Raw genomic sequence first — 15,803 nt, forward strand, 5'->3', positions numbered from 1 at the left:
TTCTCTCTCTCTCTCACCTTCTCCCCAGTTCCTCTCTCTCTCTCTCACCTTCTCTCCAGTTTCCTCTCTCTCTCTCTCACCTTCTCTCCAGTTTCCTCTCTCTCTCTCTCTCACCTTCTCTCCAGTTTCCTCTCTCTCTCTCTCTCACCTTCTCTCAGTTTCCTCTCTCTCTCTCTCTCACCTTCTCTCCAGTTTCCTCTCTCTTCTCTCTCTCACCTTCTCTCCAGTTTCCTCTCTCTCTCACCTTCTCTCCAGTTTCCTCTCTCTCTCTCTCACCTCTCTCCAGTTCTCTCTCTCTCTCTCTCACCTTCTCTCCAGTTTCCTCTCTCTCTCTCTCACCTTCTCTCCAGTTTCCTCTCTCTCTCTCTCTCCCTTCTCTCCAGTTTCCTCTCTCTCTCTCTCACCTTCTCTCCAGTTTCCTCTCTCTCTCTCTCACCTTCTCTCCAGTTTCCTCTCTCTCTCTCTCACCTTCTCTCCAGTTTCCTCTCTCTCTCTCTCTCTCACCTTCTCTCCAGTTTCCTCTCTCTCTCTCTCACCTTCTCTCCAGTTTCCTCTCTCTCTCTCACTCTTCTCTCCAGTTTCCTCTCTCTCTCTCTCTTCTCTCCAGTTTCCTCTCTCTCTCTCTCTCCTTCTCTCCAGTTTCCTCTCTCTCTCTCTCTCTCTTCTCTCCAGTTTCCTCTCTCTCTCTCTCACCTTCTCTCCAGTTTCCTCTCTCTCTCTCTCACCTTCTCTCCAGTTTCCTCTCTCTCTCTCACCTTCTCTCCAGTTTCCTCTCTCTCTCTCTCACCTTCTCTCCAGTTTCCTCTCTCTCTCTCTCTCACCTTCTCTCCAGTTTCCTCTCTCTCTCTCTCACCTTCTCTCCAGTTTCCTCTCTCTCTCTCTCACCTTCTCTCCAGTTTCCTCTCTCTCTCTCACCTTCTCTCCAGTTTCCTCTCTCTCTCTCTCACCTTCTCTCCAGTTTCCTCTCTCTCTCTCTCACCTTCTCTCCAGTTTCCTCTCTCTCTCTCTCACCTTCTCTCCAGTTTCCTCTCTCTCTCTCTCACCTTCTCTCCAGTTTCCTCTCTCTCTCTCTCACCTTCTCTCCAGTTTCCTCTCTCTCTCTCTCTCTCACCTTCTCTCCAGTTTCCTCTCTCTCTCTCTCTCACCTTCTCTCCAGTTTCCTCTCTCTCTCTCTCTCACCTTCTCTCCAGTTTCCTCTCTCTCTCTCTCACCTTCTCTCCAGTTTCCTCTCTCTCTCTCTCACCTTCTCTCCAGTTTCCTCTCTCTCTCTCTCACCTTCTCTCCAGTTTCCTCTCTCTCTCTCTCACCTTCTCTCCAGTTTCCTCTCTCTCTCTCTCACCTTCTCTCCAGTTTCCTCTCTCTCTCTCTCACCTTCTCTCCAGTTTCCTCTCTCTCTCTCTCTCCAGTTTCCTCTCTCTCTCTCTCACCTTCTCTCCAGTTTCCTCTCTCTCTCTCTCACCTTCTCTCCAGTTTCCTCTCTCTCTCTCTCACCTTCTCTCCAGTTTCCTCTCTCTCTCTCTCTCACCTTCTCTCCAGTTCCTCTCTCTCTCTCTCTCACCTTCTCTCCAGTTTCCTCTCTCTCTCTCTCACCTTCTCTCCAGTTTCCTCTCTCTCTCTCTCACCTTCTCTCCAGTTTCCTCTCTCTCTCTCACCTTCTCTCCAGTTTCCTCTCTCTCTCTCTCACCTTCTCTCCAGTTTCCTCTCTCTCTCTCTCACTTCTCTCCAGTTTCCTCTCTCTCTCTCACCTTCTCTCCAGTTTCCTCTCTCTCTCTCTCACCTTCTCTCCAGTTTCCTCTCTCTCTCTCTCACCTTCTCTCCAGTTTCCTCTCTCTCTCTCTCACCTTCTCTCCAGTTTCCTCTCTCTCTCTCTCACCTTCTCTCCAGTTTCCTCTCTCTCTCTCTCACCTTCTCTCCAGTTTCCTCTCTCTCTCTCTCCTTCTCTCCAGTTTCCTCTCTCTCTCTCTCTCACCTTCTCTCCAGTTTCCTCTCTCTCTCTCTCACCTTCTCTCCAGTTTCCTCTCTCTCTCTCTCACCTTCTCTCCAGTTTCCTCTCTCTCTCTCTCACCTTCTCTCCAGTTTCCTCTCTCTCTCTCTCACCTTCTCTCCAGTTTCCTCTCTCTCTCTCTCTCTTCTCTCCAGTTTCCTCTCTCTCTCTCACCTTCTCTCCAGTTTCCTCTCTCTCTCTCTCACCTTCTCTCCAGTTTCCTCCTCTCTCTCTCACCTTCTCTCCAGTTTCCTCTCTCTCTCTCTCACCTTCTCTCCAGTTTCCTCTCTCTCTCTCTCACCTTCTCTCCAGTTTCCTCTCTCTCTCTCTCACCTTCTCTCCAGTTTCCTCTCTCTCTCTCTCCTTCTCTCCAGTTTCCTCTCTCTCTCTCTCTACTTCTCTCCAGTTTCCTCTCTCTCTCTCTCACCTTCTCTCCAGTTTCCTCTCTCTCTCTCTCACCTTCTCTCCAGTTTCCTCTCTCTCTCTCTCTCTCACCTTCTCTCCAGTTTCCTCTCTCTCTCTCTCTCACCTTCTCTCCAGTTTCCTCTCTCTCTCTCTCTCACCTTCTCTCCAGTTTCCTCTCTCTCTCTCTCACCTTCTCTCCAGTTTCCTCTCTCTCTCTCTCTCTCCTTCTCTCCAGTTTCCTCTCTCTCTCTCTCACCTTCTCTCCAGTTTCCTCTCTCTCTCTCTCTCACCTTCTCTCCAGTTTCCTCTCTCTCTCTCACCTTCTCTCCAGTTTCCTCTCTCTCTCTCTCTCCTTCTCTCCAGTTTCCTCTCTCTCTCTCTCACCTTCTCTCCAGTTTCCTCTCTCTCTCTCTCTCACCTTCTCTCCAGTTTCCTCTCACTCTCTCTCACCTTCTCTCCAGTTTCCCCTCTCTCTCTCTCACCTTCTCTCCAGTTTCCTCTCTCTCTCTCTCACCTTCTCTCCAGTTTCCTCTCTCTCTCTCTCTCACCTTCTCTCCAGTTTCCTCTCTCTCTCTCTCCTTCTCTCCAGTTTCCTCTCTCTCTCTCTCACCTTCTCTCCAGTTTCCTCTCTCTCTCTCTCTCACCTTCTCTCCAGTTTCCTCTCTCTCTCTCTCTCACCTTCTCTCCAGTTTCCTCTCTCTCTCTCTCACCTTCTCTCCAGTTTCCTCTCTCTCTCTCTCTTCTCTCCAGTTTCCTCTCTCTCTCTCTCTCACCTTCTCTCCAGTTTCCTCTCTCTCTCTCTCTCACCTTCTCTCCAGTTTCCTCTCTCTCTCTCTCTCCTTCTCTCCAGTTTCCTCTCTCTCTCTCTCTCTCCTTCTCTCCAGTTTCCTCTCTCTCTCTCTCCTTCTCTCCGGTTTCCTCTCTCTCTCTCTCTCACCTTCTCTCCGGTTTCCTCTCTCTCTCTCTCTCACCTTCTCTCCGGTTTCCTCTCTCTCTCTCTCTCTCACCTTCTCTCCAGTTTCCTCTCTCTCTCTCTCTCCTTCTCTCCGGTTTCCTCTCTCTCTCTCTCTCACCTTCTCTCGGTTTCCTCTCTCTCTCTCTCACCTTCTCTCCGGTTTCCTCTCTCTCTCTCACCTTCTCTCCGGTTTCCTCTCTCTCTCTCTCACCTTCTCTCCAGTTTCCTCTCTCTCTCTCTCTCTCCTTCTCTCCGGTTTCCTCTCTCTCTCTCTCTCCTTCTCTCCGGTTTCCTCTCTCTCTCTCTCTCACCTTCTCTCCAGTTTCCTCTCTCTCTCTCTCTCACCTTCTCTCCAGTTTCCTCTCTCTCTCTCTCTCCTTCTCTCCAGTTTCCTCTCTCTCTCTCTCTCTCCTTCTCTCCGGTTTCCTCTCTCTCTCTCTCTCCTTCTCTCCGGTTTCCTCTCTCTCTCTCTCTCACCTTCTCTCCGGTTTCCTCTCTCTCTCTCTCTCTCCTTCTCTCCAGTTTCCTCTCTCTCTCTCTCTCTCCTTCTCTCCAGTTTCCTCTCTCTCTCTCTCTCACCTTCTCTCCGGTTTCCTCTCTCTCTCTCTCTCACCTTCTCTCCAGTTTCCCCTCTCTCTCTCTCCTTCTCTCCGGTTTCCTCTCTCTCTCTCTCTCTCACCTTCTCTCCAGTTTCCTCTCTCTCTCTCTCACCTTCTCTCCTGTTTCCTCTCTCTCTCTCTCACCTTCTCTCCAGTTTCCTCTCTCTCTCTCTCACCTTCTCTCCAGTTTCCCCTCTCTCTCTCTCCTTCTCTCCGGTTTCCTCTCTCTCTCTCTCTCTCACCTTCTCTCCAGTTTCCTCTCTCTCTCTCTCACCTTCTCTCCAGTTTCCTCTCTCTCTCTCTCTCACCTTCTCTCCAGTTTCCTCTCTCTCTCTCTCACCTTCTCTCCGGTTTCTCTTTCTCTCTCTCACCTTCTCTCCGGTTTTCTCTTTCTCTCTCTCACCTTCTCTCCAGTTTCCTCTCTCTCTCACCTTCTCTCCAGTTTCCTCTCTCTCTCTCTCTCTTCTCTCCAGTTTCCTCTCTCTCTCTCTCTCTTCTCTCCAGTTTCCTCTCTCTCTCTCTCACCTTCTCTCCAGTTTCCTCTCTCTCTCTCTCACCTTCTCTCCAGTTTCCTCTCTCTCTCTCTCACCTTCTCTCCAGTTTCCCCTCTCTCTCTCTCCTTCTCTCCGGTTTCCTCTCTCTCTCTCTCTCACCTTCTCTCCAGTTTCCTCTCTCTCTCTCTCTCACCTTCTCTCCAGTTTCCTCTCTCTCTCTCTCTCACCTTCTCTCCAGTTTCCTCTCTCTCTCTCTCTCACCTTCTCTCCAGTTTCCTCTCTCTCTCTCTCACCTTCTCTCCGGTTTTCTCTTTCCCTCTCTCACCTTCTCTCCAGTTTCCTCTCTCTCTCTCTCTCTCTCTCACCTTCTCTCCAGTTTCCTCTCTCTCTCTCTCTCCTTCTCTCCAGTTTCCTCTCTCTCACCTTCTCTCCAGTTTCCTCTCTCTCTCTCTCTCACCTTCTCTCCAGTTTCCTCTCTCTCTCTCTCTCACCTTCTCTCCAGTTTCCTCTCTCTCTCTCTCACCTTCTCTCCAGTTTCCTCTCTCTCTCTCTCTCTTCTCTCCAGTTTCCTCTCTCTCTCTCTCTCACCTTCTCTCCAGTTTCCTCTCTCTCTCTCTCTCACCTTCTCTCCAGTTTCCTCTCTCTCTCTCTCTCCTTCTCTCCAGTTTCCTCTCTCTCTCTCCTTCTCTCCGGTTTCCTCTCTCTCTCTCTCTCCTTCTCTCCGGTTTCCTCTCTCTCTCTCTCTCACCTTCTCTCCGGTTTCCTCTCTCTCTCTCTCACCTTCTCTCCGGTTTCCTCTCTCTCTCTCTCTCACCTTCTCTCCAGTTTCCTCTCTCTCTCTCTCTCTCTCCTTCTCTCCGGTTTCCTCTCTCTCTCTCTCTCACCTTCTCTCCGGTTTCCTCTCTCTCTCTCGCACCTTCTCTCCGGTTTCCTCTCTCTCTCTCTCTCACCTTCTCTCCGGTTTCCTCTCTCTCTCTCTCACCTTCTCTCCAGTTTCCTCTCTCTCTCTCTCTCTCTCCTTCTCTCCGGTTTCCTCTCTCTCTCTCTCTCCTTCTCTCCGGTTTCCTCTCTCTCTCTCTCTCACCTTCTCTCCAGTTTCCTCTCTCTCTCTCTCACCTTCTCTCCAGTTTCCTCTCTCTCTCTCTCTCTCCTTCTCTCCAGTTTCCTCTCTCTCTCTCTCTCTCCTTCTCTCCGGTTTCCTCTCTCTCTCTCTCTCTCCTTCTCTCCGGTTTCCTCTCTCTCTCTCTCTCACCTTCTCTCCGGTTTCCTCTCTCTCTCTCTCTCTCCTTCTCTCCAGTTTCCTCTCTCTCTCTCTCTCTCCTTCTCTCCAGTTTCCTCTCTCTCTCTCTCTCTCTCTCCTTCTCTCCAGTTTCCTCTCTCTCTCTCTCTCTCACCTTCTCTCCGGTTTCCTCTCTCTCTCTCTCTCACCTTCTCTCCGGTTTCCCCTCTCTCTCTCTCTCCTTCTCTCCGGTTTCCTCTCTCTCTCTCTCTCTCACCTTCTCTCCAGTTTCCTCTCTCTCTCTCTCTCTTCTCTCCAGTTTCCTCTCTCTCTCTCTCTTCTCTCCAGTTTCCTCTCTCTCTCTCTCTTCTCTCCAGTTTCCTCTCTCTCTCTCTCTTCTCTCCAGTTTCCTCTCTCTCTCTCTCTCACCTTCTCTCCAGTTTCCTCTCTCTCTCTCTCACCTTCTCTCCAGTTTCCTCTCTCTCTCTCTCTCACCTTCTCTCCAGTTTCCTCTCTCTCTCTCTCACCTTCTCTCCGGTTTTCTCTTTCTCTCTCTCACCTTCTCTCCGGTTTTCTCTTTCTCTCTCTCACCTTCTCTGCAGTTTCCTCTCTCTCTCACCTTCTCTCCAGTTTCCTCTCTCTCTCTCTCACCTTCTCTCCAGTTTCCTCTCTCTCTCCTCTCTCCAGTTTTCTCTCTCTCTCTCTCTTCTCTCCAGTTTCCTCTCTCTCTCTCTCTTCTCTCCAGTTTCCTCTCTCTCTCTCTCACCTTCTCTCCAGTTTCCTCTCTCTCTCTCTCACCTTCTCTCCAGTTTCCTCTCTCTCTCTCTCTCACCTTCTCTCCAGTTTCCTCTCTCTCTCACCTTCTCTCCAGTTTCCTCTCTCTCTCTCTCTCTTCTCTCCAGTTTCCTCTCTCTCTCTCTCCTTCTCTCCAGTTTCCTCTCTCTCTCTCTCACCTTCTCTCCAGTTTCCCTCTCTCTCTCTCACCTTCTCTCCAGTTTCCTCTCTCTCTCTCTCACCTTCTCTCCAGTTTCCTCTCTCTCTCTCTCACCTTCTCTCCAGTTTCCTCTCTCTCTCTCTCTCACCTTCTCTCCAGTTTCCTCTCTCTTTCTCTCTCTCACCTTCTCTCCAGTTTCCTCTCTCTCTCTCACCTTCTCTCCAGTTTCCTCTCTCTCTCTCTCTCTTCTCTCCAGTTTCCTCTCTCTCTCTCTCTCTTCTCTCCAGTTTCCTCTCTCTCTCTCTCTCTCTCTTCTCTCCAGTTTCCTCTCTCTCTCTCTCTCTCTTCTCTCCAGTTTCCTCTCTCTCTCTCTCACCTTCTCTCCAGTTTCCTCTCTCTCTCTCTCTCTTCTCTCCAGTTTCCTCTCTCTCTCTCTCTCACCTTCTCTCCAGTTTCCTCTCTCTCTCTCTCACCTTCTCTCCAGTTTCCTCTCTCTCTCTCTCTCTCACCTTCTCTCCAGTTTCCTCTCTCTCTCTCTCTCACCTTCTCTCCAGTTTCCTCTCTCTCTCTCTCTCACCTTCTCTCCAGTTTCCTCTCTCTCTCTCTCACCTTCTCTCCAGTTTCCTCTCTCTCTCTCTCACCTTCTCTCCAGTTTCCTCTCTCTCTCTCTCACCTTCTCTCCAGTTTCCTCTCTCTCTCTCTCTCTCTTCTCTCCAGTTTCCTCCCTCTCTCTCACCTTCTCTCCAGTTTCCTCTCTCTCTCTCTCTCACCTTCTCTCCAGTTTCCTCTCTCTCTCTCTCACCTTCTCTCCAGTTTCCTCTCTCTCTCTCTCACCTTCTCTCCAGTTTCCTCTCTCTCTCTCTCCTTCTCTCCAGTTTCCTCTCTCTCTCTCTCTCCTTCTCTCCAGTTTCCTCTCTCTCTCTCTCTCTCACCTTCTCTCCAGTTTCCTCTCTCTCTCTCTCTCCTTCTCTCCAGTTTCCTCTCTCTCTCTCTCACCTTCTCTCCAGTTTCCTCTCTCTCTCTCTCACCTTCTCTCCAGTTTCCTCTCTCTCTCTCTCTCACCTTCTCTCCAGTTTCCTCTCTCTCTCTCTCTCTCACCTTCTCTCCAGTTTCCTCTCTCTCTCTCTCTCTCTCACCTTCTCTCCAGTTTCCTCTCTCTCTCTCTCTCACCTTCTCTCCAGTTTCCTCTCTCTCTCACCTTCTCTCCAGTTTCCTCTCTCTCTCTCACCTTCTCTCCAGTTTCCTCTCTCTCTCTCTCACCTTCTCTCCAGTTTCCTCTCTCTCTCTTCTCTCCAGTTTCCTCTCTCTCTCTCTCTTCTCTCCAGTTTCCTCTCTCTCTCTCTCACCTTCTCTCCAGTTTCCTCTCTCTCTCTCTCACCTTCTCTCCAGTTTCCTCTCTCTCTCTCTCACCTTCTCTCCAGTTTCCTCTCTCTCTCTCTCTCACCTTCTCTCCAGTTTCCTCTCTCTCTCTCTCACCTTCTCTCCGGTTTTCTCTTTCTCTCTCTCACCTTCTCTCCAGTTTCCTCTCTCTCTCACCTTCTCTCCAGTTTCCTCTCTCTCTCTCTCTCTTCTCTCCAGTTTCCTCTCTCTCTCTCTCTTCTCTCCAGTTTCCTCTCTCTCTCTCACCTTCTCTCCAGTTTCCTCTCTCTCTCTCTCACCTTCTCTCCAGTTTCCTCTCTCTCTCTCTCACCTTCTCTCCAGTTTCCTCTCTCTCTCTCTCTCACCTTCTCTCCAGTTTCCTCTCTCTCTCTCTCACCTTCTCTCCAGTTTCCTCTCTCTCTCTCTCACCTTCTCTCCAATTTCCTCTCTCTCTCTCTCCTTCTCTCCAGTTTCCTCTCTCTCTCTCTCTCACCTTCTCTCCAGTTTCCTCTCTCTCTCTCTCACCTTCTCTCCAGTTTCCTCTCTCTCTCTCTCTCACCTTCTCTCCAGTTTCCTCTCTCTCTCTCTCACCTTCTCTCCAGTTTCCTCTCTCTCTCTCTCACCTTCTCTCCAGTTTCCTCTCTCTCTCTCTCTCACCTTCTCTCCAGTTTCCTCTCTCTCTCACCTTCTCTCCAGTTTCCTCTCTCTCTCTCTCTCTTCTCTCCAGTTTCCTCTCTCTCTCTCTCTTCTCTCCAGTTTCCTCTCTCTCTCTCACCTTCTCTCCAGTTTCCTCTCTCTCTCTCACCTTCTCTCCAGTTTCCTCTCTCTCTCTCTCACCTTCTCTCCAGTTTCCTCTCTCTCTCTCTCACCTTCTCTCCAGTTTCCTCTCTCTCTCTCTCTCACCTTCTCTCCAGTTTCCTCTCTCTTTCTCTCTCTCACCTTCTCTCCAGTTTCCTCTCTCTCTCACCTTCTCTCCAGTTTCCTCTCTCTCTCTCTCTCTTCTCTCCAGTTTCCTCTCTCTCTCACCTTCTCTCCAGTTTCCTCTCTCTCTCTCTCTCTTCTCTCCAGTTTCCTCTCTCTCTCTCTCTCTTCTCTCCAGTTTCCTCTCTCTCTCTCTCACCTTCTCTCCAGTTTCCTCTCTCTCTCTCTCACCTTCTCTCCAGTTTCCTCTCTCTCTCTCTCACCTTCTCTCCAGTTTCCCCTCTCTCTCTCTCCTTCTCTCCGGTTTCCTCTCTCTCTCTCTCTCACCTTCTCTCCAGTTTCCTCTCTCTCTCTCTCTCACCTTCTCTCCAGTTTCCTCTCTCTCTCTCTCTCACCTTCTCTCCAGTTTCCTCTCTCTCTCTCTCTCACCTTCTCTCCAGTTTCCTCTCTCTCTCTCTCACCTTCTCTCCGGTTTTCTCTTTCCCTCTCTCACCTTCTCTCCAGTTTCCTCTCTCTCTCTCTCTCTCTCTCACCTTCTCTCCAGTTTCCTCTCTCTCTCTCTCTCCTTCTCTCCAGTTTCCTCTCTCTCACCTTCTCTCCAGTTTCCTCTCTCTCTCTCTCTCACCTTCTCTCCAGTTTCCTCTCTCTCTCTCTCTCACCTTCTCTCCAGTTTCCTCTCTCTCTCTCTCACCTTCTCTCCAGTTTCCTCTCTCTCTCTCTCTCTTCTCTCCAGTTTCCTCTCTCTCTCTCTCTCACCTTCTCTCCAGTTTCCTCTCTCTCTCTCTCTCACCTTCTCTCCAGTTTCCTCTCTCTCTCTCTCTCTCTCCTTCTCTCCAGTTTCCTCTCTCTCTCTCTCTCTCCTTCTCTCCGGTTTCCTCTCTCTCTCTCTCTCCTTCTCTCCGGTTTCCTCTCTCTCTCTCTCTCACCTTCTCTCCGGTTTCCTCTCTCTCTCTCTCACCTTCTCTCCGGTTTCCTCTCTCTCTCTCTCTCACCTTCTCTCCAGTTTCCTCTCTCTCTCTCTCTCTCTCCTTCTCTCCGGTTTCCTCTCTCTCTCTCTCTCACCTTCTCTCCGGTTTCCTCTCTCTCTCTCGCACCTTCTCTCCGGTTTCCTCTCTCTCTCTCTCTCACCTTCTCTCCGGTTTCCTCTCTCTCTCTCTCACCTTCTCTCCAGTTTCCTCTCTCTCTCTCTCTCTCTCCTTCTCTCCGGTTTCCTCTCTCTCTCTCTCTCCTTCTCTCCGGTTTCCTCTCTCTCTCTCTCTCACCTTCTCTCCAGTTTCCTCTCTCTCTCTCTCTCACCTTCTCTCCAGTTTCCTCTCTCTCTCTCTCTCTCCTTCTCTCCAGTTTCCTCTCTCTCTCTCTCTCTCCTTCTCTCCGGTTTCCTCTCTCTCTCTCTCTCTCCTTCTCTCCGGTTTCCTCTCTCTCTCTCTCTCACCTTCTCTCCGGTTTCCTCTCTCTCTCTCTCTCTCCTTCTCTCCAGTTTCCTCTCTCTCTCTCTCTCTCCTTCTCTCCAGTTTCCTCTCTCTCTCTCTCTCTCTCTCCTTCTCTCCAGTTTCCTCTCTCTCTCTCTCTCTCTCACCTTCTCTCCGGTTTCCTCTCTCTCTCTCTCTCACCTTCTCTCCGGTTTCCCCTCTCTCTCTCTCCTTCTCTCCGGTTTCCTCTCTCTCTCTCTCTCTCACCTTCTCTCCAGTTTCCTCTCTCTCTCTCTCTCTTCTCTCCAGTTTCCTCTCTCTCTCTCTCTTCTCTCCAGTTTCCTCTCTCTCTCTCTCTTCTCTCCAGTTTCCTCTCTCTCTCTCTCTTCTCTCCAGTTTCCTCTCTCTCTCTCTCTCACCTTCTCTCCAGTTTCCTCTCTCTCTCTCTCACCTTCTCTCCAGTTTCCTCTCTCTCTCTCTCTCACCTTCTCTCCAGTTTCCTCTCTCTCTCTCTCACCTTCTCTCCGGTTTTCTCTTTCTCTCTCTCACCTTCTCTCCGGTTTTCTCTTTCTCTCTCTCACCTTCTCTGCAGTTTCCTCTCTCTCTCACCTTCTCTCCAGTTTCCTCTCTCTCTCTCTCACCTTCTCTCCAGTTTCCTCTCTCTCTCCTCTCTCCAGTTTTCTCTCTCTCTCTCTCTTCTCTCCAGTTTCCTCTCTCTCTCTCTCTTCTCTCCAGTTTCCTCTCTCTCTCTCTCACCTTCTCTCCAGTTTCCTCTCTCTCTCTCTCACCTTCTCTCCAGTTTCCTCTCTCTCTCTCTCTCACCTTCTCTCCAGTTTCCTCTCTCTCTCACCTTCTCTCCAGTTTCCTCTCTCTCTCTCTCTCTTCTCTCCAGTTTCCTCTCTCTCTCTCTCTTCTCTCCAGTTTCCTCTCTCTCTCTCACCTTCTCTCCAGTTTCCTCTCTCTCTCTCACCTTCTCTCCAGTTTCCTCTCTCTCTCTCTCACCTTCTCTCCAGTTTCCTCTCTCTCTCTCTCACCTTCTCTCCAGTTTCCTCTCTCTCTCTCTCTCACCTTCTCTCCAGTTTCCTCTCTCTTTCTCTCTCTCACCTTCTCTCCAGTTTCCTCTCTCTCTCACCTTCTCTCCAGTTTCCTCTCTCTCTCTCTCTCTTCTCTCCAGTTTCCTCTCTCTCTCTCTCTCTTCTCTCCAGTTTCCTCTCTCTCTCTCTCTCTCTCTTCTCTCCAGTTTCCTCTCTCTCTCTCTCTCTCTTCTCTCCAGTTTCCTCTCTCTCTCTCTCACCTTCTCTCCAGTTTCCTCTCTCTCTCTCTCTCTTCTCTCCAGTTTCCTCTCTCTCTCTCTCTCACCTTCTCTCCAGTTTCCTCTCTCTCTCTCTCACCTTCTCTCCAGTTTCCTCTCTCTCTCTCTCTCTCACCTTCTCTCCAGTTTCCTCTCTCTCTCTCTCTCACCTTCTCTCCAGTTTCCTCTCTCTCTCTCTCTCACCTTCTCTCCAGTTTCCTCTCTCTCTCTCTCACCTTCTCTCCAGTTTCCTCTCTCTCTCTCTCACCTTCTCTCCAGTTTCCTCTCTCTCTCTCTCTCACCTTCTCTCCAGTTTCCTCTCTCTCTCTCTCTCTCTTCTCTCCAGTTTCCTCCCTCTCTCTCACCTTCTCTCCAGTTTCCTCTCTCTCTCTCTCTCACCTTCTCTCCAGTTTCCTCTCTCTCTCTCTCACCTTCTCTCCAGTTTCCTCTCTCTCTCTCTCACCTTCTCTCCAGTTTCCTCTCTCTCTCTCTCTCCTTCTCTCCAGTTTCCTCTCTCTCTCTCTCTCCTTCTCTCCAGTTTCCTCTCTCTCTCTCTCTCTCACCTTCTCTCCAGTTTCCTCTCTCTCTCTCTCTCCTTCTCTCCAGTTTCCTCTCTCTCTCTCTCACCTTCTCTCCAGTTTCCTCTCTCTCTCTCTCACCTTCTCTCCAGTTTCCTCTCTCTCTCTCTCTCACCTTCTCTCCAGTTTCCTCTCTCTCTCTCTCTCTCACCTTCTCTCCAGTTTCCTCTCTCTCTCTCTCTCTCTCACCTTCTCTCCAGTTTCCTCTCTCTCTCTCTCTCACCTTCTCTCCAGTTTCCTCTCTCTCTCACCTTCTCTCCAGTTTCCTCTCTCTCTCTCACCTTCTCTCCAGTTTCCTCTCTCTCTCTCTCACCTTCTCTCCAGTTTCCTCTCTCTCTCTTCTCTCCAGTTTCCTCTCTCTCTCTCTCTTCTCTCCAGTTTCCTCTCTCTCTCTCTCACCTTCTCTCCAGTTTCCTCTCTCTCTCTCTCACCTTCTCTCCAGTTTCCTCTCTCTCTCTCTCACCTTCTCTCCAGTTTCCTCTCTCTCTCTCTCTCACCTTCTCTCCAGTTTCCTCTCTCTCTCTCTCACCTTCTCTCCGGTTTTCTCTTTCTCTCTCTCACCTTCTCTCCAGTTTCCTCTCTCTCTCACCTTCTCTCCAGTTTCCTCTCTCTCTCTCTCTCTTCTCTCCAGTTTCCTCTCTCTCTCTCTCTTCTCTCCAGTTTCCTCTCTCTCTCTCACCTTCTCTCCAGTTTCCTCTCTCTCTCTCTCACCTTCTCTCCAGTTTCCTCTCTCTCTCTCTCACCTTCTCTCCAGTTTCCTCTCTCTCTCTCTCTCACCTTCTCTCCAGTTTCCTCTCTCTCTCTCTCACCTTCTCTCCAGTTTCCTCTCTCTCTCTCTCACTTTCTCTCCAATTTCCTCTCTCTCTCTCTCCTTCTCTCCAGTTTCCTCTCTCTCTCTCTCTCACCTTCTCTCCAGTTTCCTCTCTCTCTCTCTCACCTTCTCTCCAGTTTCCTCTCTCTCTCTCTCTCACCTTCTCTCCAGTTTCCTCTCTCTCTCTCTCACCTTCTCTCCAGTTTCCTCTCTCTCTCTCTCACCTTCTCTCCAGTTTCCTCTCTCTCTCTCTCTCACCTTCTCTCCAGTTTCCTCTCTCTCTCACCTTCTCTCCAGTTTCCTCTCTCTCTCTCTCTCTTCTCTCCAGTTTCCTCTCTCTCTCTCTCTTCTCTCCAGTTTCCTCTCTCTCTCTCACCTTCTCTCCAGTTTCCTCTCTCTCTCTCACCTTCTCTCCAGTTTCCTCTCTCTCTCTCTCACCTTCTCTCCAGTTTCCTCTCTCTCTCTCTCACCTTCTCTCCAGTTTCCTCTCTCTCTCTCTCTCACCTTCTCTCCAGTTTCCTCTCTCTTTCTCTCTCTCACCTTCTCTCCAGTTTCCTCTCTCTCTCACCTTCTCTCCAGTTTCCTCTCTCTCTCTCTCTCTTCTCTCCAGTTTCCTCTCTCTCTCTCTCTCTTCTCTCCAGTTTCCTCTCTCTCTCTCTCTCTTCTCTCCAGTTTCCTCTCTCTCTCTCTCTCTCTTCTCTCCAGTTTCCTCTCTCTCTCTCTCACCTTCTCTCCAGTTTCCTCTCTCTCTCTCTCTCTCTTCTCTCCAGTTTCCTCTCTCTCTCTCTCTCACCTTCTCTCCAGTTTCCTCTCTCTCTCTCTCACCTTCTCTCCAGTTTCCTCTCTCTCTCTCTCTCTCTCACCTTCTCTCCAGTTTCCTCTCTCTCTCTCTCACCTTCTCTCCAGTTTCCTCTCTCTCTCTCTCTCACCTTCTCCCCAGTTTCCTCTCTCTCTCTCTCACCTTCTCTCCAGTTTCCTCTCTCTCTCTCTCACCTTCTCTCCAGTTTCCTCTCTCTCTCTCTCTCACCTTCTCTCCAGTTTCCTCTCTCTCTCTCTCTCTCTTCTCTCCAGTTTCCTCTCTCTCTCTCACCTTCTCTCCAGTTTCCTCTCTCTCTCTCTCACTTTCTCTCCAGTTTCCTCCCTCTCTCTCACCTTCTCTCCAGTTTCCTCTCTCTCTCTCTCTCACCTTCTCTCCAGTTTCCTCTCTCTCTCTCTCACCTTCTCTCCAGTTTCCTCTCTCTCTCTCTCACCTTCTCTCCAGTTTCCTCTCTCTCTCTCTCTCCTTCTCTCCAGTTTCCTCTCTCTCTCTCTCTACTTCTCTCCAGTTTCCTCTCTCTCTCTCTCACCTTCTCTCCAGTTTCCTCTCTCTCTCTCTCTCACCTTCTCTCCAGTTTCCTCTCTCTCTCTCTCTCCTTCTCTCCAGTTTCCTCTCTCTCTCTCTCACCTTCTCTCCAGTTTCCTCTCTCTCTCTCTCTCACCTTCTCTCCAGTTTCCTCTCTCTCTCTCTCTCACCTTCTCTCCAGTTTCCTCTCTCTCTCTCTCACCTTCTCTCCAGTTTCCTCTCTCTCTCTCTCTCTCTCTTCTCTCCAGTTTCCTCTCTCTCTCTCTCTCACCTTCTCTCCAGTTTCCTCTCTCTCTCTCTCACCTTCTCTCCAGTTTCCTCTCTCTCTCTCTCACCTTCTCTCCAGTTTCCTCTCTCTCTCTCTCACCTTCTCTCCAGTTTCCTCTCTCTCTCTCTCACCTTCTCTCCAGTTTCCTCTCTCTCTCTCTCTCACCTTCTCTCCAGTTTCCTCTCTCTCTCTCTCTCACCTTCTCTCCAGTTTCCTCTCTCTCTCTCTCTCTCCGGTTTTCTCTTTCTCTCTCTCCGTTGCCCGGCACCGCTCTCTCACTCTACGGAATCCGCCTGTTTCTGATCCAAACGCGAAATCGAAATCCCGCGACTCCCCGCCGCCACTCTCTGTTGAAGAGGTTTTTTGTTGTAGTTCCCCTGTTATTGGATTTTAAAGCAATTTGGATACATTTAATTTTCATAGAACAATCCCTCCAGCTGCATTCGTGTATTTACGATGATTTGTGTGTTTTTTTGCTGTATTATTTTGAGAATGTTGTGCGACTTTTACATCAGATTTTGCAAACTTTGCAAACCCAGTTAAACACTGGGCAAAGTGTTTATTTTTAAGAGTGAGGCACATCAGATTAGGTGGAAATTTTAAACAGTGCTGGTGATTGACAGTTCCAATGAGTGACTTGCCTTTCACTAAGTGACTGGAGGAACGTGGCAATGAGGGGTGCATAGTGACTGTTCAATTACATACAGTACATTCAACTTACACTAGTAAATGAGCGACTGAAGAAAAGTGGCTAAGTGTAGATCAGGTCAAGTGACTGTCACTCTTACCACCCAATACATGTTCCGCTGCGTAAAGCAACTATTCTCCATTTTCTCATCAATTGTAAGATCTGCTTGGTTAATGAGTTTTTAAAAAAAATTTGTTCATGGGATGTGGGCATCGCTGGCAAGGCCAGAATTTATTGCCCATCACTAATTGCCCTTGAGAAGGGGGTGGTGAGCCACCGCCGCCGCCTTGAACCGCAGCAGTCCACGTGGTGAAGGTTCTCCCACAGTGCTGTTAGGAAGGGAGTTCCAGGATGTTGCTCCTATGTGCCTGCCGCCCTTGTCCATCTGTGTGGTAGAGGTCGCGGGTTTGGGAAGTGCTGTTGAAGAAGCTTTGGCGAGTTGTTGCAGTGCATCCTGTAGGTGGTACACACTGCAGCCACGGTCCGCGAGTGGTGAAGGGAGTGAATGTTTAGGGTGGTGGATGGGGTGCTAATCAAGTGGGCTGC

At 49.9% G+C, this 15,803-nt stretch overlaps 1 protein-coding gene across 3 annotated transcripts in view; it reads right to left on the reverse strand.

Moving 5' to 3' along the window:
- LOC137337159 (PACRG-like protein) overlaps nucleotides 1-14,842 on the reverse strand; it is an 83,927-nt gene extending 69,085 nt beyond the window's left edge. The window contains exon 1 of one of the 3 annotated variants that reach the window (XM_068001736.1): nucleotides 14,769-14,842. The gene's annotated coding sequence lies outside the window, so the exon portion shown is untranslated. Of the gene's footprint in view, nucleotides 1-4,314; nucleotides 4,339-14,768 lie in introns of those variants that run through there. The other 2 variants (XM_068001761.1, XM_068001752.1) reach the window with 2 other exon arrangements.
- Nucleotides 14,843-15,803: the final 961 nt, after the last annotated feature.

Source organism: Heptranchias perlo, chromosome 1 (assembly GCF_035084215.1).
Source record: "Heptranchias perlo isolate sHepPer1 chromosome 1, sHepPer1.hap1, whole genome shotgun sequence".
Lineage (NCBI taxonomy): Eukaryota > Metazoa > Chordata > Chondrichthyes > Hexanchiformes > Hexanchidae > Heptranchias > Heptranchias perlo.